A 21,753-nucleotide genomic window follows, 5' to 3' on the forward strand; every position below is an offset into this window, starting at 1 on the left:
AGGTGAAGCAGAGGATAAGATGCACATATCAGCTATGAAGCATCTAGAAAAAAGAGAGATAGGTGCATTGGTAAGTATACGGATCGAATCAAAAGCATTTTTTAATTTGATTTAGGTATGTTCGTCTGTCTGTCTGTCTGTCCATGTTCATTTGAGTACAAAGTAAAGGCAGCAATTTTTTTGTCTGGAGACAAAGCCTATTGAAATTGCAAAAAAATGGTTCCGATTTCGATATAGCTCCCATATGCATTCTTTAGAAAAAAGGTGTCTAAAAAAGTGCTTATATTTTTTTGCAAATTATATATGTTTTAAACCATGTAAAAACTTAAAGAGAGAGCATGATTTTAGGTCCGTGTAATGCAGGGTTGCCACACGGTCAGGATTCAAACTTTTTAACAAAATAATTTTCGAATAGCTATAACTTTGAAACCAATGAACGGATTTAAAAACGCCCAAAGAGTTTTAAATGCAGAATTTCCTTAACTTTAAAAATACTCATATCAAACCTTTAAAAAAAATTTAAAAAAGTTAATATTTTTTTCTTAACATTTTAAATCTTCGATTTTTTTAAATCTTACCTCAAAATGTTTCTTATTTCATCACCATTCTAACCTATAAAGAAATTTTGGGACAGCCATATTTGTATGTGCACCACATTATATAATCAGCTCAGATCAACTTATCAATATTCGTCCCATTGTTACAACGTCGTCATATCTTTACCGATTTTCACTAGGAATTTTCTTATGACTACCGTCATTACTAGTGAATACTGCAAAAATTTGGCACGAAGGATTCTCTTATTACTCCCAACATTGCTGTTGAACCTCATAGAAATCGGTTCAGATTTAGATGTTGCTACCATATATATGTATTACCTGATTTTAACTTTCAGAGCCTTGGTCAGGGTATTTATTAACAGATTATCTCAACATTTTATACAGTGTCTTCTTTATGACTTATGACTTTTACTATGTGTGCCCATTTGGGTTGAAATCGGTTTAGATTAAGTTATAGCTCCCATATAAAGGGTGATTTTTTTGAGGTTAGGATTTTCATGCATTAGTATTTGACAGATCACGTGGGATTTCAGACATGGTGTCAAAGAGAAAGATGCTCAGTATGCTTTGACATTTCATCATGAATAGACTTACTAACGAGCAACGCTTGCAAATCATTGAATTTTATTACCAAAATCAGTGTTCGGTTCGAAATGTGTTCATTCACTGTTCAGCGATGAGGCTCATTTCTGGTTGAATGGCTACGTAAATAAGCAAAATTGCCGCATTTGGAGTGAAGAGCAACCAGAAGCCGTTCAAGAACTGCCCATGCATCCCGAAAAATGCACTGTTTGGTGTGGTTTGTACGCTGGTGGAATCATTGGACCGTATTTTTTCAAAGATGCTGTTGGACGCAACGTTACGGTGAATGAACACATTTCGAACCGAACACTGATTTTGGTAATAAAATTCAATGATTTGCAAGCGTTGCTCGTTAGTAAGTCTATTCATGATGAAATGTCAAAGCATACTGAGCATCTTTCTCTTTGACACCATGTCTGAAATCCCACGTGATCTGTCAAATACTAATGCATGAAAATCCTAACCTCAAAAAAATCACCCTTTATATTTTCGTCCGACTTTGGCTAATACTACAATAATTTGGTGGTAAAGTTCCTCTGAGCAACGTGATTTTTATACAGTACCTGTAAATGTGTTCGTCCGATTTGAGATTCTCTTATGTCTCTCCGTATTACTGATGAATTTGATAGTAATCGGTTTAGATTTTCACTTTAAGGGCCTTTGCCAAAGCATTTATCAACCCATCTTCTCTAAAATGTTGAACAATGATTTTCTCTATGACTCCTTTAAGCAAATTTAAATTTCGACGACTTAGTATGCATACCCAGTGTGGTGTAGGGCATCAAAAGGTCGGCTTTGCCGGACTTAAGCCCGGTCTTTCAAGGCTGCACTCGCGGTTAAGAGACTTAGGCGGATGTTTTAAGGGAATAAAGGTAGTATCAACGGGATAATCGATGTGACCGTAGCGAGAACATTTTACGGCGACGATGGAGGTCGAGTATGAAACACGAATGCCAATTACGCAGGAATACACGGGAAGAACCCTGGTACAAATGCAACCTGTTTGCATGTGAGGATAGCGATACTTGACAAGCTCTCTTTCGGGAGCAAGGTCGTTCTGGCATGTAGACCCAACGGTCGGGGGAACGTGAATGCAATCTGGTAGCTGTTGCTACACGGATGGCCCAATGCTGAGGGAGAGAACGGGTGTGGATGTTTACATTGTAGATCCAGAGATCAAATTCGTTCATCGTCTGCCTGATCATAACGAGGGGGTTGTTGGAAACAAAGCAACGAGTCTAATTGGGTTTAACTTGGCAAAATAAGACTTATCTTGGCATTCCTTCATCTCAAATGTGGACACAAACCTCCTCGCGGTGTCGCCTGGGAAGCTTTTAGGAGACGGTGCAGTATACGCACTGTCGGATGTATTGGAGAAGTATAGGGCAGACATTACCGCCACACAGGAAGTTCGTGGGCGTGGGAAAGGCTCCATGACAACACCGAGAGGTGACGCCCTATATTATAGCTGCCATAAAATGAGGCATGAATTTGGTTGTGAATTTGTGGTGAGTCGAAGACTAAAACACCTTGTCTCCAGGTTTACTCCGGTGGATGAAAGGCCAGCCCCAAGCCGTATAAAGGCCAAATTCTTCAACTTCAACTTTATTTGCACCCATGGCCCTATGGAAGACAAGGACGAACTGACCAAGGATATTTTCTATGAGCGCTTAGAAATATAATATGACCGCTGTTCCGCCTATGACATTAAATCGTTCTGGGAGATTTTAGTGCGAAAATAGGAAAGGAAAATATCTTCAGACTAAGAGTCGAAAATTTAGCCAGCACAAAGAAACTTGCGATAATGGATTGATGCTAACAGACTCCGCCGTGGCAAAGCACCACACAGGCTGGAACATTGAGGTCCGATCTGTGTGTTGTTCAGTGCTGTCACGAGAAGCTTAGCTGCGAGCTACCGGGCGCATCTACAGGTTGCGGATTGTGGAATGGTTTATACGGAGTAGTTACAAAGGCAGTTGCGGACAATCATCGGTATCGGCTCTTGCACAAATACTGAGTGCCTATGATGCTCGATATGATAAGGCGTGTTATTGGCGCCTTTAAATAACCAATGCCCACCTTGTTCCCGCGGCAATCGGTCTTTTGGACCGGAACGAGCTTGGCCACACATGAGCTTGGCGAAGATCGCCACCTCCACATGAAAATGTGGAGGTGGCAATCGAAGGATTTACACGGCTACATGGCTGTCACTCGATCACTACACGAGAAACCAAATAGATCATGTTGTGGTATATGGAAGGCATTCAACAATCGTTTTCGATGTACGATCGACCACATTTGACAGGAATGTGTAAGGGACTATCAGAACAAACTGTGCCAAATTTCACCGAATTGGGGTAACAAATGGACGGTGTTAAAAAGTCGAGTTTCGTCGAATACGAAGACCGAGTAAGATTCAGGTATGATAAATGAGGTTGGCGAAATGGTCTAAAAAGGTTGGTTAGGTAAGGTTGATAAGAGGGTCTGGATATTAATCCGCCCATGCCACTTTGGACATACACCTAAGCCAGTAATCGTCTTGCTTTGGTACTTTTTGTAGCCAAAAGGTGATGGGTTGTGCAAAAATCGTTGGAATTGATAAATTCATATGGATCAAGATGTCAATCGGGAGATCGGTTTGTATGAGAGCTATATCAGGTTATAACCGATTGAGACTATACTTAGCACAATCGTTTGAAGTCTTAACTGAACACTACGTGGAAAATTTCAGCCCAATCGCATAATAATTGCAACTTCTAGGGGCTGCAGAAGACAAGTCTAAGGTTCAATATATAAGGGAGATATATCCAAATCTGAACCAATATGACCCATTTACAGTTCCCAACGACCTACATCAATAGGAGATATGTGTGGAAAATTTAAAATAGATATCTTTATTCGTTCGATCGCTATCGTGATGGACGGACGGATAAGACTTGATCGACTTAAAATGTCAAGACGATCAAGAATATATATATATAAACTTTATGGAGTCCCCGATCACTATTTCGTTGTGTGACAAACAAAATAACTAGAACAGTATACCCCCATCCTATAGTGGTGAGTATAAACATGTCCTCGCGTATATAATGTTCGTCTACATTGGTCAAGAAAATGCCTTCAAAGAACATGGGGATACTTCGCTCCTGTATATGAATGCAATCTGATTAAAGTTTTAGTTCATTGACAAAGCATTTCTTTATCATAGCCCAGTTTGAGGTCGTTATAGACAAGTCTGAACTTTTGTCATAAGTCCCATTCAGACTGATATTATAATTGTGCATATTGAGGGCATATAGAACATATTTTGCATTAGATTGTTTTTAAATCTCTTCGAAACATGATCTCTAAATATCAAAATTTTTACGTAGTCTCCATATAGCCCGAACTTCGGATATTACTTCAGAGGGGGCAACTTTCATCCGAATGCTTGTTCTAAGAATTTTTACATGGGCTCACATTTCGATATAGCCACCATATAGATCAATTTGTTGGTATACCTCCTCACGAAGATCTTCTTTATTTTATTTCGTCGAATATTCTGAACATGGCTAATAGAAGTCGAGTTTTGTGTCAGTATAAGGTTCGCCGAAAATCCATAGTCGTGAGTATACAAAGTTTCACCCAGCTAAACTTTATGCTATATTTACTTAATCTAGAGTTCCTCATCTCTGGAGTTGAATCATCTACCCTGTGATTGAGATTGCATTTGTAGGTTTACATCATTAATAATATTAAGGATATATTTTAGGAATAAGAAATGGATTTTTACTAATGCCTATAGGTAAAACTAATGCCAACTATAAAATTAAGCTCTTTCCTTTCTTGAGTTTTCGATTACATATTATGAAAAATATTCATTCTCAAAAAGTACGTTCGATGTTTAAAAAGTATCAAAATCATCCTTCCCGGTAAGATTGCAATCACATTCAGTGTTGCCAGTATTGGGTATTTTTTCTTCAAATTGGCGATTTATTTTAGAAAATGGGGACTACATTTTTGACTTGGGAGTTTGATGGGGATTTGGAAAAAAATTTGAGATTTTTGGGGAGAAATTTTTGTTTTAGCATTACTTTTTTTATAGTAATTTTTGATAAAGATTTAGAAAACATTAACCGGTACAATTTACACCAACTTTTACTTGCTGCATTTTGTTTCAGTACTTTAAAGTGCAAATCAGGATTAACCGGTTATCATTATCTGTAATCGCATGATATCGATAACTATTCAGGACAACTGTGCTCTGAAAGATATGACTTGCACTTGATAAGAAAAAAATAAAACACAGCAACTGTACCAATGCAATACAGTGGAGGCCACTGTAGCGCAGAGGTTAGCATGACCACCTATGACGATGAACGTATGGGTTCGAGTCCTGGCGAAAAAATCAGAAACATTTTCAGCGATGGTTATCGCCTCCTAACGCTGGCGACATTTGTGAAGTACTGTACCGTTTGGGATAACAACCCTCTAAAAACTTCTCCACTAAGAAGTGTCGCACTATGGCACACCGCACTATAGCGCCGCAAAACTTAATTTTCCACCAATTGTACCTCAATCGATCACAAACATTCCACTGATCTTACAAATCGATCCTACATTGATTGATTTGGTCCAGTAGAACAGCTGTCAAACTCAACATGTGTGTCAACGTTTTTTTTTTGCATTATCAAACTGGTTATAAGTTTGCGTTTGTGTCAACTAATCAAAGAAAAATTTGTGTTTTTCATTGAGAGAAGTAATTAGTAACTTGAAAAAAAAAATATTTTTGTGAACTGTGCTTATATGTTATACTAGCATCCCGATGGTCCGCTTCACTGCCCCCGTTTTTAGTTCCCCCTTTTTAGTGTAGGACTTCCAAAAACCTAGGTTTTCTAAGATTATGAAATTTTGTAATAATTGCTTATACAATTTCAGAAATCTGTCCTCTTCTGTAAAGAGAGTACCATGAATAACAATACGTTTGAAAAGTCATTAAATCGCCCAATATATATTGTCAATGTATAAATGAATCCCAATTTTGATCACTTTACCTCAATTTGTAAAGAAAGTACCATTTTGTGTGTTTTAATACCTAAATGTACGATTTTGAAAAAAAAACATCTGGTCTCCCAAAATTTATAGTCAAGCTGTATCCAAATTTTAAGAACCTAAGATCGCCTACAAAAATATAGAAGTAATAGAAATCTTCTAACCGCCCAATATTTACTGTCCTAATTTGTGTTAGCTCAATTCGTAAAGAATGTACTATTTTGTAGGTTTTAGTACCAAAATGTACGATTTTAAATATTCTTTTGGTCACCCAAAATTTATTGTCGATATGTACTTGTATACCAATTTTGAGAGCTTTACCTTACTCCGATAAAAGTACGTTTGAGTACCTAAATATACGAATAAAAATATTTTCTAGTTGCCCAATACATTCTTTCAAGGTACCAATTACACCACATTTCGATGTTTTCTTCCACATGTCGAATTTTTGTCAAGAGTAAATGTTTCTCAAATTGCTTAATGTTAGCAGTCCCCGTTCGTTATTTCGTACTCTTTTGAACTTTTTTGTACAAAAATGTACGAATTTTGAATGGGTCATTTAGTCATCCACTATATTTTCCCTTCTTGTACCGACATGCCAAATTTCAGACCTCTAGCTCCATCTGAAAAGAAAGTACCAAATGGTACCAAAATGTAGGAGTTGTGAATATATTGTTTAGTTATCCATCATATTTTTCCTAATTGTACCTGCATGCCACTTTTTAGACCTCAGTAGAAAGTGCTTCTAAAGATCTTGCCAAATTTACACATGCCAAATTTTAGACCTCAAACTCCATCTGAACAGATAGTACAAAATGGTACCAATTTTTTTACCAAAATGTACGAATTTTGAATAAATTATTTAGTCATCCATCATTCATTTCTTAGATGTACCTACATGCCAAATTTCGAACCTCTAGCTCCATAAAGAATGTACAAAAAGTACTAATTTTGGTACCAAAATTTTCGAATAGTGAAAAAACATTTAGTCGCCCATCATATATTTCTTAGCTTTACCTACACGCCAAATTACAAATCTCTAGCTCCATCTGCACAAAAAGTACCAAATGGTTCCAATTTCGGTACCAAAATGTACAAATTTTGAAAAGATCATTAAGTCACCACCCATCACTTATTTCTTAGTTGTATCTAAGTGCCAAATTTCAGACCTCTAGCTCCATATGTAAAGAAAGTACCAAATGGTACCATTTGCGGTACTAAACTTACGTTTTCAACCGTTACCAGTACTAGTTATACTCTCCACAATAGGATGGGGGGTATACTAATTTCGTCATTCTGATTGTAACTACTCGAAATATTCGTCTGATACCCCATAAAGTATATATATTCTTGATCGTCGTGAAATTTTATGTCGATCTAGCCATGTCCGTCCGTCTGTCCGTCCGTCCGTCTGTCTGTCGAAAGCACGCTAACTTCCGAAGGAGTAAAGCTAGCCGCTTAAAATTCTGCACAAATACTTCTTATTAGTGTAGGTCGGTTGGTATTGTAAATGGGCCATATCGGTCCATGTTTTGATATAGCTGCCATATAAACCGATCTTGGGTCTTGACTTCTTGAGCCTCTAGAGTGCGCAATTCTTATCCGATTGGAATGAAATTTTGCACGACGTGTTTTGTTATGATATCCAACAACTGTGCCAAGTATGGTTCAAATCGGTCCATAACCTGATATAGCTGCCATATACACCGATCTGGGGTTTTGACTTCTTGAGCCTCTAGAGTACGCAATTCTTATCCGATTGGAATGAAATTTTGCACGACGTGTTTTGTTACGATATCCAACAACTGTGCCAAGTATGGTTCAAATCGGTTCATAACCTTATATAGCTGTCATATAAACCGATCTTGGGCCTTGACTTCTTGAGCCTCTAGAGGGCGCAATTCTTATCCAATTTGAATGAATTTTGGCACGTAGTATTTTGTTATGATATCCAACAACTGTGCCAAATATGGTTAAAATCGGTTCATAACCTGATATAGCTGCCATATAAACCGATCTGGGATCGTGACTTCTTGAGCCTCTAGAGGTCGCAATTATTATCCGATTTGCCTGAAATTTTGTACGACGGATTCTCTCATGACCATTAACATACGTGTTTATTATGGTCTGAATCGGTCTATAGCCCGATGCAGCTCCCATATAAATCGATCTCTCTATTTTACTTCTTGAGCCCACAAAGCGCGCAATTCTTATTCGAATTGGCTGACATTTTACACAGGTCTCCAACATATAATTTAATTGTGGTCCAAACCGGACCATATCTTGATATCGCTCTAATAGCAGAGCAAATCTTTTCTTATATCCTTTTTTTGCCTAAGAAGAGATGCCGGGAAAAGAACTCGACAAATGCGATCCATGGTGGAGGGTATATAAGATTCGGCCCGGCCGAATATAGCACGCTTTTACTTGTTTTCTATTTTTTCTTTTCACCCTCATCCTTTTGCACCAGATGTATTTTAAGTCAAATTTAAAATTTTAGCCTAAACGGATAATAATTGCGCCCTCTAGGGGCTCAATAAATACAATCGGGAGATGGGTTTATATGGGAGCTATATCAGGTTATGGTACAGATGTTGGAAGTCGTAGGAGATTGGTAGGAGTAGGAGTCATTGTGCAAAATTAAATCCAAACCGGATAATTATTGCGCCCTTTAAGGGCTCAAAAAGTCAATTATATGGGGATTATATCCAAATATAATATATGACCTACATCAATAAGAAGTATCTTTGCAAAGTTTGAAGAGGCTAGCTTTATTCGTTCCACTTCTATCGTGATTTAGGCAGAGAGACGGACAGACGATCAAGGATATATGCACTTTATAGGGTCGTGGATCAATATTTCGATGTGTTGCAAACGGAATGACTAGACTTGTATACCCTCATCCTACCCTGGTATGTATTAAAACAAGTTTCAAAAACAAAAAACCAAAAGTACAAAACAAATTTTAAAAATTTTTTGTTTTGGTTTTACTGTAGCAGAATCTATTCTCAATCAAAAAAACTTACTAGCAAAACAAAACAACAACAAAACAAAACAAAAAAAAAAAAAAAAACAAAATATACCCCAAACGCTACAAGTTTTGCGGCGCTAAATCGATTATTTCGCCGTAGAGCGCTCACTCGGCTACAAAATGGAGGCCCCTTATCATTAAGCTTAAACTTGAATCGTACGGCACTCATTGATATGTGAAGTTGTATGGCCAAATTTGCATTTACAGTGCAAACCACATGTTATCGACTGCTATTCCATGATAACGATAACAATCTATACAGTCCAACTTGGCAATGGTTATCTTTCCCGTACACCTGACTTGCATTGAATGTATAATGCTAAACAAGTAAGAGCATGCTAAGTTCGGCCGGGCCGAATCGTATATACCCTCCACCATGGATCGCATTTGTCGAGTTCTATGCGCGGTATCAAACAAAGAATATATAACAAAGAATATAGAATACCAAACAAAGAATATAGAATAAGAATGTGGAATAAATTATAGTCCGATTCGGACCATAAATGAATGTTGAATATTGAAGAAGTCATTGTGTAATATTACAGTTCATTCGGATAAGAATTGCGCCTTGTAGGGGCTCAAGAAGCAAAATTGGGAGATCGATTTATATGGGAGCTGTATCAAGCTATTGATCGATTCATATCATATTAGTTGAAGGTCATGAGAAAAGCCGTTGCACAAAATTTCTGCCAAATCGGATGAGAATTGCGCCCTCTAGAGGCTCAAGAAATCAAGATCACAGATCGGTTTATATGGCAGACCGAAGCGATAGCTTCCATATAAACCGATCACCCAATTTGACTTCTTGAGCCCTTACAAGCCACAACTTTTTTTTGGTATGACTTCCAACAACTGTGCCAATTACAGTCCACATCGGTCTTTAACCTGATATAGCTCCCATATAAACCGATTTCCCGATTTGAATTCTTGAGTCCTTTTAAGCCGCATTTTTTGTTGAATTAGGCTGACATTTTGCATGCGATGTTTTGTTGAGACTTCCAACAACTGTACCAAATGCGGTCAAAATTAGTCTATTACCTGATATAGCTCCCATGTATACAGGTCTCTCGATCATCCTTGTTCGGTTCCTAGAAGCTTTAATTTTTACTAGTTTGACAGAAGTTTGGTGTGTAGAATAAAATTATGCAACTTAATTTATTTTGTATACATTTTTAGCAGAATCCATCGTGGTGGGTTCCCAAGATTCAGCCCGGCCGAACATAGCACGCTTTTACTTGTTTTTTATAAAGCTCATCAAAATTGTTTGGGGGGTTTTTTTTTGGAGATATTCACTTGTAATTGCGAATTTTTGGGAATATAAGATCGCAATTTGGGGACAAGGGATGGAAAAATATTTTGGGACAAGGGATGGAAAAAAAGTGAGTTTAGTTAAAGTGGATTTCCTACAATTTAAGAGTTTCATTCATAAGAGTATATCTTATGCAAAAAATTAACCGATTTGCCGACATTTAATTTTTCAAGGGCGTCCGGCTGTCGAAAGCACACCAACTTTCGAAGTAGTAAAGCTAGGCGTTTGCAATTTTGCACAAATACTTTTCATTAGTGTAGGTCGGTTGGGGTTGTAAATGGACCATATCGGTTCATGTTTTGATATAGCTCCAATATAAACCGATCTCCAGATTTGACTTTCTAGTCTCTAGAGAGCGTAGTTCTTATTTGATTTTGCACAATAACTTCTGCGTTGACCTCCAACATATGTTCAAAGTATAGTCTGAATTGGTCCAAAATCTGGAACAGGTCCCATAAAAACCCATCTTCAGATTTGGCTTCTTGAGCCTCTAGAGAGCGCAACTCTTTTCCAATAAGGCTGAAATTTTGCACAATGATTTCTCCCATGAGGTCCAAGCAAACGTGATATGTATGGTCTGAATAAGTTCATAACCTGATATAGTTCCCATATAAGCCTATATCCCGATTTTATCCTTCAGTCCCTAGAGGTCACAATCCTTAACCGATTTTGTTGAAATTTTGCATAATAACTTGTCCTATGGAGGCCACCGTAGCGCAGAGACTAGCATGTCCGCCTGTGACGCTGAACGACTGAGTTCGAATCTTGGGAAGAACATCAGAAAAATTTTCGGCGGTGGTCATCCTTTCCTAATGCTGGCGAAATTCGTGAGGTGTGATAGCCATTTAAAAACTTCTCCACAAAGAAGTGTCGCACTGCGGCATGCCATTCGGACTCGGCTATAAAAAGGGGGCTCCTTATCATTGAGCTTAAACTTGAATCGGACAGCACTCATTGAAATGTTAGAAGTTTGTCCCTGTTCCTTAATGGAGTTTCCATGAGCAAATTTCTATTTGCAACTTATCCTCTGACCTTCAACATACGTGTCAAATATGGTCTGAATCGGTCAATAGCTCCCATATAAACCTATCTCCCGATTTTACTTCTTGAGCCCCTAAAGGCCACAATTTGCAATTTACAAGGTTGGTTAGCTCAAAAGTGGTCAACTTTGACACCCTTTATCCTACCATGTTTAGTATATAGGCCAATCCAATTCAGTGATTCGGAAAGCCTATGTTCTCCTCAAAAAATACCCAGAACATTTAAAAAAGCCTCCTGCTAATAGTTTAAAAGTTGTATACCTCTTTCCAGTTCTTTTCCTGTTTGAACCACTGTATGACGCTATTCTTAACTTCAATGCAAATAACGTTGAAAATAAAACAATAACTAAGAGCGGTATGCACCACCCTCAAAGAAAAGAGAGAGTGCTCAATAAACACTGGTGAATACATTGGTAAATGCTTACCCAATGGGAAAATGGCGGATATATTACATTTGGAATACATAATATAATTCGTTATAGGATTGACATTTTATAAGATATCGCAAAAAATAGAGGGGGTTATTTCATTTGGCAAAAATTGGACATAAATTACCGAGTGCAATATCATATGAATTGAAGTTGGAATGTTTTGTTTTTGAGAGTGACGATTTTTCTTCATTTTGGAATTCCGTCAAAAAATATACATGGATTAGTATGTTTTGCATTGTGTAGAATGAAAGACGTTTCTAGGTAAAACAATTATAAAAAAATAGCATTTTTCATCTGGATCAGACCATTTTTGGCTAATAAACGGCGTGTCTATGTCCTGATTTTACTGAAGTTTTAAGCAGTGACTTGTATTACAGCCCTCACATCTATGCCAAATACATTCTAAATCAAACCATATATGGGTATAATGGCCATATAGATCGATCTACTGAATAAATTCTCGCATCCTAAAAAAACTTACTTTTCCAAAGTCATAATGGTGTTTAAAATTCTCAATAGTGTATTTAATAATAAAAGAGAATTTTAGCTATTTTAACATTAAGCAGAATAAATTATTTAATATATTTTGAAGGATAAATAATTAGATTTTTTTATAAAATTATAATGTACAATATTACAAAATCATAATGCATTAGTTATGAAATTCTTTAAAAATACATTGTTAAAAAATGTATTCTATTAAACAAATAATATAATGCTTCCTTCGAGCATTTCATATCCTATTGATTAGCTGGGATAGCGGTTGCATTTATCGTCGGTCAGAGATGGTCTGTATGTCGGTTTTTTAGGTTTTCGACTGTCAAAAAGTTGTAAACGTCAAAAACGTCACATACTTGTATAAAACTGAAACTGGAACTCATTCGCGTACGTCATTTGCCAGAAGAAGAGAGCGGGGGAGCGCGTGAGAGCAAGCAACATTTAGAGAGTTTGGCAAATAAGAGATTGCAAACTTCTGCTGGAGGTTTTTTCCCAGCAGCAATTTGCAGCATAAGGGCTGTTCTTAGTATCCTGCAAATTGTTAATGGAAAATTACACAAACAGACTTATAGTAGCACGTTGTAACCTATTCACCAATGTTGTCATATTTATAAATTCACAAAATTTGAAACTAATTGTAAGATTTCTTAATTATTTTTCAATTCTTTCAAAAACTAGTTTTTTTGGCTAGCTTTATGAAGTTATTGACTTATGTATAATACGTCGGAAATGTATGTCATTCATATATGCCGGAGTTTCCGAAAGACCATCTCTGGTGTCGGCGATTGAAATTCTTTTTACCAATTGGCATTTTCTCACCGTAAGTATTGGTGTTTACCAAATACATCGCGCGGTTGCGGTGCACCGCAGCTGTTCTCTGATGAGGATATGGGAAGAAAATTTTTTCCCAGCTATTGGTATCCGGCGATGGTGGCCATGAGTATACCATAGAACCAATCCCTGATGATGGTTTAGAATGTGTGAGAACGAGGTCCACGTAGCAGTAGCCCGGCTGAAAAACAATAAATCAGCAACAGCCGACAGGTCGCCGGTTGAACTGTTTCCCCGGCTAGAAGTACGCATACCCGGAACCTCAATTGGAACCTCAGCATACTATTTTACGTACACATGAAAGGGGACAAGATAATATTATGTGCCAACAACAGAGGAATAAGTATCTTCCCTATCGCATTCAAAATACTATTGAGCGTACTGTGTGAAACATTAAAGTCAGCGAAGTAATTAGGCGTTTTCAGAGAGGCATTAGACCTAATAAATTCACCATACACCGAAAAAAAGTTGTTGACAAAGAGACATCAAAAAGTTCACAAGCAACTCCATTTAGTACTCTTCAAGTCAATCGCCTCGAAAATAGTTAACGGCGGTAATCGAAATATTGGCCGTAAATAAACGCTATATGGAAAAATAAAATTTTATTAAAAACACTCTAAAACCTGTGAATTTTCATTAAAGAGAAAAGAACTCAAGCCGAACAAAAATTTCATAATTGAACAAACAGGTCAACTAACAAATAAAAAAGAAAAAGTTGTCCCAAAATTTTAGATATTTCCTTATTCGTAGGATTTAAGCAATTAAATCGAGCCAAAGAACTAAATCTATCGAAAATTTGTAAAATTGATAATTTTAATAAGTTTGCTAATCTTTGGCTGAACGCCTGGGTTCGAATCGAATAGAAAATCATTAATACTCCCGTGCTCGTTTAACATTCGTAAATTTTTTGTCGTTAGTTAGAAATCGTGCCAAATACACAAAAACAATGCTTCCATACAGCAGTGCAACTATGTATGCGGATAAGGAAGCTAAAGCATCGAAAATGCGCTAGTTTCAGCACTAAAATTTTTTGCATTCGAATAATCCAGTGTGTTAGAATTATTATATAAACAATTCCTAAAAGTAGCGCTGAATTCAGCGCAAGAAACAATTGCGCTTGAGTATGCACACAGAATTGTACTTCCAATTTTGTTAAAAATTTTTGCTTTTTAAAAAAATGCAAATGTGTTTGTGTGTATCCCTTATACATAGTGGTGGTTGCTAGAATATATGCAACTAGCTGTCCTGGGCCCGCTCCGCTGCCCCTTCCTTAACTTTATATGGAACAAAAGTTTCCTTGGAATATTTATTTTCGACAATTACAGAGCTTTTAGTGAAACATAATGCTACGATAATAGTATATCGCTTGACTTATCCCATATGATCTTTATTGGTCTACGAATATAAGTTTGGATGTAAGGTGTACTCCATTCTTAAAATACTTTATTTCAGCACGATATTCTCATGTTTTCTCTGATTTAGGTGTGTTTTCGGGTTGAGGTGGTCCCCCAGACACTTGGACCTGAAAAAATATCAGCATCGTGCTCTTCTTTCAAATACCATTTATTTAAACCCCATATTGCCATTGGTTTAGGGGAGTTAACACGATGAGTTTTCCACCAAACACATGGCCCCAAAATAGGTTATCAAATTCGTTTTCTAATCTCAAATACCTTTAACTTGAGCCACATATTGGCATGGTCGAAAAATTTTTACCCTTTGGGGGGTGTTTTTGCGGAGAGGCGGCCCCCCAAACATTCGGTCCCATATTTGGATATCAAATTATAATTCTACACTCAAACACCTTTTATTTAAGCCACATATTCCCATGGTCAGTAAATAAGTGTTGTTTTGGGGGGTGTGTTGGGGAAGGGGTGGACCCCCAGAAACGTAGTCCCACATTTGGATATCAGATTCGTATTCTACTCGCAAATACCTTTCATTTGAGTCCCATATTGCCATGGTCGCTAAATATGTTCGATTTAGGGGTGTTTTTGGGGTTGGGATGGTCCCCCTACCACTTGGTCCGACAATTGGACATCAGATACGTTTTATTATCCTAAATACCTTTCACTTGAGTCCCATATTGTCGTGATTGGTCTAAATATATGTTTGGTAGGTTTAAGGGTGGGGCGGCCCCCCAAGGTACTCCATCCGAAATTTGGATACCAAATTTTTATTTTTAGGGTACTATATGAGAGCACACAACATTTCGCTTAAATCGCACCACCCATCTCCGAGATCTGTCGCCCCCCTTCAGATATCAACAAATTTAGTACACTATTTTCACCACGGGATCATTATGCATCATCTGTGAAAATTTCAAGAAAATCGGTCCAGCCGTTTCTGAGTCTATAAGGAACACACAAACAAAACTGCAAACAAACACAAATTGATTTTTATATATAAGACTAGCTGAACCCGGCCCGCTTTGCTGCGCTTCCTTTTACACCATATGAATTATAACTTTCTTTTCAATTACTCTTCTTTGCATTCACTATGTTACGTATATATTTTGCGGTCATGTTTTTATAGAACTTTTAGACTATTGTGGAAGCTTGTCCCAGGGTAGAGGGTTAAAAAATAAAAATGAAAACAGTCAAAGGTTAGTTCCTTTTTTATTTATTCGAAGGACTGACGACCTGTCAAAACAGAAGTGAAAAGTATATGATCAACTTTCAACACACTCTCCTGTACCTCTCGCGCTCTTTTTCTTTGTTCGGGTTTGCTTGGCTATTCAAAAAATTTCTATCTCCCAATAGACGGCGCTGAATTTGTTGTTGGTGATGCTCGCTGTTGATTCCCATCACATTGCCATCATTTTGTCTATTTTTGAAATCAATCGAATTTCCAGTTTTGTCGGCCTATCTAATGTCACCGTTGCCCATGGGTAGGCATCTTCGGCTTACCCATGCCAAAAATATCAGAAAAAATGTTCTGCACTGGATATCCCTTTAATAATAGTTGCGACAATAATCATTATCCATGTAAGACTTCAGTACAAAAACTAACGGTCTAGACCACTAAGGGGATAAAATTTGGTTGAGTTCGTCGAAAGCAATCGTAAACAGTGTAACTGACAACGAAGATCCCTATTGGATAATATTATACAGGGAGACTGTTTCAGAATTTGTATTATTCAATGATACTGAAAATTTTCTGTTAGTTAAAAAGGATTTAATAAAATTAAACATTTTTTTACACCAATTACATGAACACCAATTCGGTCGAAAGCTCTGATAAAGTTAGTCGACAGAATTGATGTGTGCCTTTTGGTAAATTGATTCGTATAAATAGTGCGGTCGATGAAGAGTAGGGGTGAGACCGTGCTAAGAACAGGTTGAAAGACATCCTGATTGAATGCCAGAGTTCAAAAACCACAACAGACGTTTCGATGTTATTTGCTCCAAAATTATTTAGGTTTGGGGATGGGTAAAACAGACGCAGATTTGCAGAATTGTGGTATTACACCGGATGTGTATATGATATTATAATATTGCAGAAGCGTTTCTGGAAGGAATGTTTTTTTAACATGTGGTTAGAGATTCAGTCTTAACCAGTTGTTAATCTTACGCTTCAAGAATTCAAATCTACTTCAGCATAAATGTTTGAGTCATGGGTATTGAAGGAGCAATGTTAATCAGAATAGTGTTGTCATTTACCTCAATTGTCTTAATCTGGTTCGGTTGCCAATTAACAGTTAGTGTTCTTATTTGGCGCCAAATATATGACGATGTAGAAGTCGGACAAATGTTGAAAAGCCGGTTAAAAATTACCACAATAATGTAATATTACTTAAAATAGGACGAAGATATTATTGGGAACCATATCTGTATCCGACCCGATTTCGACAAAAATACATACATAGTAGAAGTCGCAAAAGAAGACATTGACCTAAAATTTAAAAAGATCGGTTGATAAATGTGCTGCCAAAGGCTCTAGAAATCAACATATATACGTACGCTTGCAAATGCTTATGAAGTGAAAATTGGACGATACATATTTATGCGAGATATATCTAAATCTGAAACGAAATGAGAACCTAAAATGAGGCGGTAGACACATACAGCTTATGTTCTATAGTCTCTTCATCCTCGACGTCCTCATAGTTTCTTCAGAAATCGTTATATGCAACCTTCAGTCTGTCAGGATGTTTTCCGATCAGACGGTGATCTGTCATGTCGGACACTATAACGAGACGTCTGCTTTAGCCAGCGACAGCAATGTGGTAGACTTCTTCAAGTCTAGATTTGGCCACATAATTTTTGAGTGTTCACAACCCCGCACTTTGTGATCATCAGTCATTCGTTGCTCTTCGGGCCTGACCCTTTAGGCTAGGCCTACATGTCGCTGCAGGCATGCTCACTGATTCCAGTTCTCCTGGAATGTGTTAGGTTTTTTTCTAGTCTCGCAAGTTCGTTTGCTCTACAATTCTCTGGGCTATCTCTGCGGCCCGGCACCCAGAACAGGTGCATTTTGAACTGTTCAGCCATCTCGTTGAAAGATCTGCGACACTCGAGGTTGAATTCGGAGATATATTCCCCAGAGATTTGATGGCTGCCTTGCTGTCAGAAAGGATATTTATGCCAGTAGTCGTTATGACATTGTATCTTAGTCATTCCATCAATACTTTAATCGCAAGGATATGCGTTTCATACGCGCTATAGTGGTCGGGTATCCTTCTTGACATGACCAGTCCTAGTTCTTTAGTCGTCTTGTTTGGAACCAACCATATAGAAGTCTATGTAACCTCTATTAATGGGGATATTGTTGTTTCAATCGGATCCATTAGTGCTGAAGTACTTTCTATCAAAAAGCGGCTCTGGCAATGTGTAATCCACACTGCCTGGAACACCGGGCATTGTATCAAGGATAACACGCTGTCTGTAGCCGCCACACGACCAAAGAGTATCTGTCTTAGCCTGACAGCAGTAGTCGCAGCAATTTGTCTAGCTAGAATGTCCAAAGGCATTAGGTGTAGCATTAAATTCATTGCATCAGATGGTGTCATCCTCAGTGCAGCTGGGATGCACAAACACGTCATTCCTTGGATCTGGCTGAGTATTGAACAGTAGGTTGACTTTTGAAGCTCCACCAGACTACAACACTACAGCATTATAGGTCTGATAACTCAGTGTATGAAACGAAGTTTAAACGTGTATAGGACAAGAGTTGCCTTTCTAGTCCTGACATGTTTGATTTTTTAGTTGAATTTCCAGTTCAACAAAACGCCCAGGTATTTGGCGCTTTCAGTAAACAAAACATTTTCTCCTTCCAGGGAGACAGCTTTCGGTAGCCCACTTCGCTGTCGTACGTACAGCTTTCTGAAGAATATCTCTAAGGGTGTTGGGAAACTTTCTCCTAACCGTAACAGCCGCCATCAACATACGCTATCACTTTTACACCTTTTTCATCCAGAGACAATTATTATTGGCTACATTCCAAAGTAGAAGAGACAGTACACTTCCTAGAGATGTTCCTAAGGATCCGGAAATAAGTTCTGGATATGCTTTTCAATATAACCTAACATAACTGTATGCAGATCTTGTGACAGCAATTATTTGTTATTGTTAATTAATTCAACAAACATTGCGCACTGCCCTAGTACACACACACAAACTTATTTCGCAATGTTTTGTAATAAAAAATTAAACAACAACAAAGCCATTACCCACTAATTGCTCCCAGAATAAACATTGAGATCGCTTTTTAATAGGTGAAACCGCACAAGATCAAAATTGTTTATGCTAAAAAGAAAGCAAAAATAGAGCTGTTGCTGTTCTTGTCGATGCATCTGTCAGTTAAACAATGCCGGATACATGTATTCTCATAGTGGGGGCAGCCCACCATGACCAGCAAATAACACTAGATTACAGGTACAGTCGAAACCGCACAACTGTAATACGCTTTAGTGAGAAATACCGCTTAAGGCGTTATTCAATGGAAATGAAGTCGCTTACGTGAAATATCGTTAAACAGAAAATAGCGCTTAACTGGAAAAGTTTTTATTCTCCAAATTTCGTTTTTATGGCTGGTACTATGTTCGTTTTTCACCGTTGAAAACCCATGTTTTTCGCGATTACTTTTTTGAATATTACGCCAATGACAATGATAAAATTATAGTTTTATTAAAATGTTGTCATAAGTAATGTCCTACTGAATGAAATCAGCAAGATTTTTATACCCTACACCACTTCTGTGGTACAGGGTATTATAACTTAGTGCATTTGTTTGTAACACCCAGAAGGAAGAGAGATAGACCCATTGATAAGTATACCGATCGACTCAGAATCACTTTCTGATTCGATTTAGCTATGTCCGTCTGTCCATGTTAATTTGTGTACAAGCTACAGGTCGCAGTTTTCATCCGATCGTCTTCAAATTTGGTACAGGCTTGTTTTTCGGTCTAGAGGCGAAGCCTTTTGAAATTGGAAAAAAATCGGTGCAGATAAGGATATATATCCCATATATATGTTCGATTTTCACTCCAAAAGTTACTGTAAGAGCATTTATCTACCAATCTTCCCAAAATTTCGTACAACGTTTTCCTGATCCGAAATCGGATCAGATATAGCTCCCATATATATGTTCGTCCAATTTGCAGTAATAATGCAAAAAAGTGATCATTTGTTAACCGATTCTCTCGAGGATTTTCTCTTGACTCTCGACATTACTTGTGAATACCATAGAAATCGGTTCAAATTTAGATAGAGCTCTCATATATATATCGTCCGTTATTAACTTCTAGAATCACGGAAAGCGCATTTATTGAGCCATCTTGACAAAATTTTGCAAAACGCTTTCCTCGATGACTGCCATAGTATCTGAGAAGTTTGCTAGTAATCGGTTCAGATTTGGGTATAGCTCCCATATACATGTTCGTCCGATTTTGAGAAATATTGCGCTAAAGTGCTAATTGTTTAACCGATTCTCTCGAAGTTTGACAGAAAGGATTTTCTTATGACTCTATGTATATCGCCCGATTTTCACTTCTAAATCTAATCTATTAAAATCTATTGTCTAAAAAAAATAATCGGCGAAAAATATCGCACATATATTACCAGTCTTTAAATGAAACTAAAATCGCATAAGTGAGAAACGGCTCTATGGAAAACTCACTGAAGTTGGAAAAAATTCTTCTCTTCAAATATATTCTCAAATCCATGTCGTGTCACTTCGCTAATTATTGCCTCTGACTTTTTAAGAGATATTGTGATCATTGCTTTTTTCATCTGAGGTTATTTCATACAAATTAAGTATGGTTACTTGAAAATCAGCTTTCACTTATGTATTATCTCTTAGCTGAAAATTATTTTCACTTGTCCGAATTACTCTTAACTGAAGATTACATTTATATTTATTTACATTGCATTTATAGCGTTTCACTTATACGGGTTCGACTGTATATACATAATAATCTAATACAACTACTATGTACATGTGTATGAAGCTTAGAGCTGTCATTAAACTTTTTGAGCTGTAATTATGCCCATGTCTAAATAGTCAAAAGAATATTGGACTTTGGAAGCGTGAAGTGAAGCGTTCTCTAGAGTTGGATAACAGAAACTTAATTACCGAATATTTTAATGCATGCGTTTTCAACAAAATGATGATAAAAAAAAGTTGATAGGTCTCAAAGGTTTCAAATATATCTCGAATATTTGTGTATATGTATTAATGAAAGTAAAAATAAGGAATACTTAAATTTCAATCAAATATGATTTTACTTTAAGCGACAAAAAATCAACAATTTGACAACTTTACAGTTGTTTCTGAACTCCAGGTTCGAAGTGCTGTCATATTGGGTTGCCCAAAAAGTAATTGCGGATTTTTCATATAGTCGGCGTTGACAAATTTTTTCACAGCTTGTGACTCTGTAATTGCATTCTTTCTTCTGTCAGTTATCAGCTGTTACTTTTAGCTTGCTTTAGAAAAAAAGTGTAAAAAAAGTATATTTGATTAAAGTTCATTCTAAGTTTTATTAAAAATGAATTTACTTTCTTTAAAAAAAAAACGCAATTACTTTTTGGGCAACCCAATATTTTGTCTAAGCTATATCTTGAGAAAAACTTCCAAGCTATAGTATTCTACTGTGCGATGTGTGAGTGCCGTCAAACTGTCGCATTTTAAGTGTTCCGGTGTGGTTATTGGCCTGTAACAAGCAGATTGATATTCACACTGCGCCAAATCCTGGAAAAGACCCAAGAAGGACAAATCAACACCTACCATCTCTTTGATGACTACAAGACCGCTTTCGATACCCTTATATGTTCAAAGGTATTTCAAGCCATGTATGAGTTTGGTATCCCTGCAAAATTAGTCAGACTGCAGGATGACACTTGCTGATACGCGTTCCTCAGTAAGAATAGGATAGGATATCTCCGAACCATTCAATACCAAACGAGGACAAGGAGACAGCCAATCGTGTGATCTCTTTAAT

General features: G+C 37.2%; 1 protein-coding gene across 1 annotated transcript in view; it reads right to left on the reverse strand.

Moving 5' to 3' along the window:
* LOC106085513 (ATP-binding cassette sub-family G member 1) overlaps positions 1 to 21,753 on the reverse strand; it is a 195,304-nt gene that overhangs the window by 24,697 nt on the left and 148,854 nt on the right. The window lies entirely within an intron of this gene.

Source organism: Stomoxys calcitrans, chromosome 1 (assembly GCF_963082655.1).
Source record: "Stomoxys calcitrans chromosome 1, idStoCalc2.1, whole genome shotgun sequence".
In the NCBI taxonomy this organism is placed as follows: Eukaryota; Metazoa; Arthropoda; class Insecta; order Diptera; family Muscidae; genus Stomoxys; species Stomoxys calcitrans.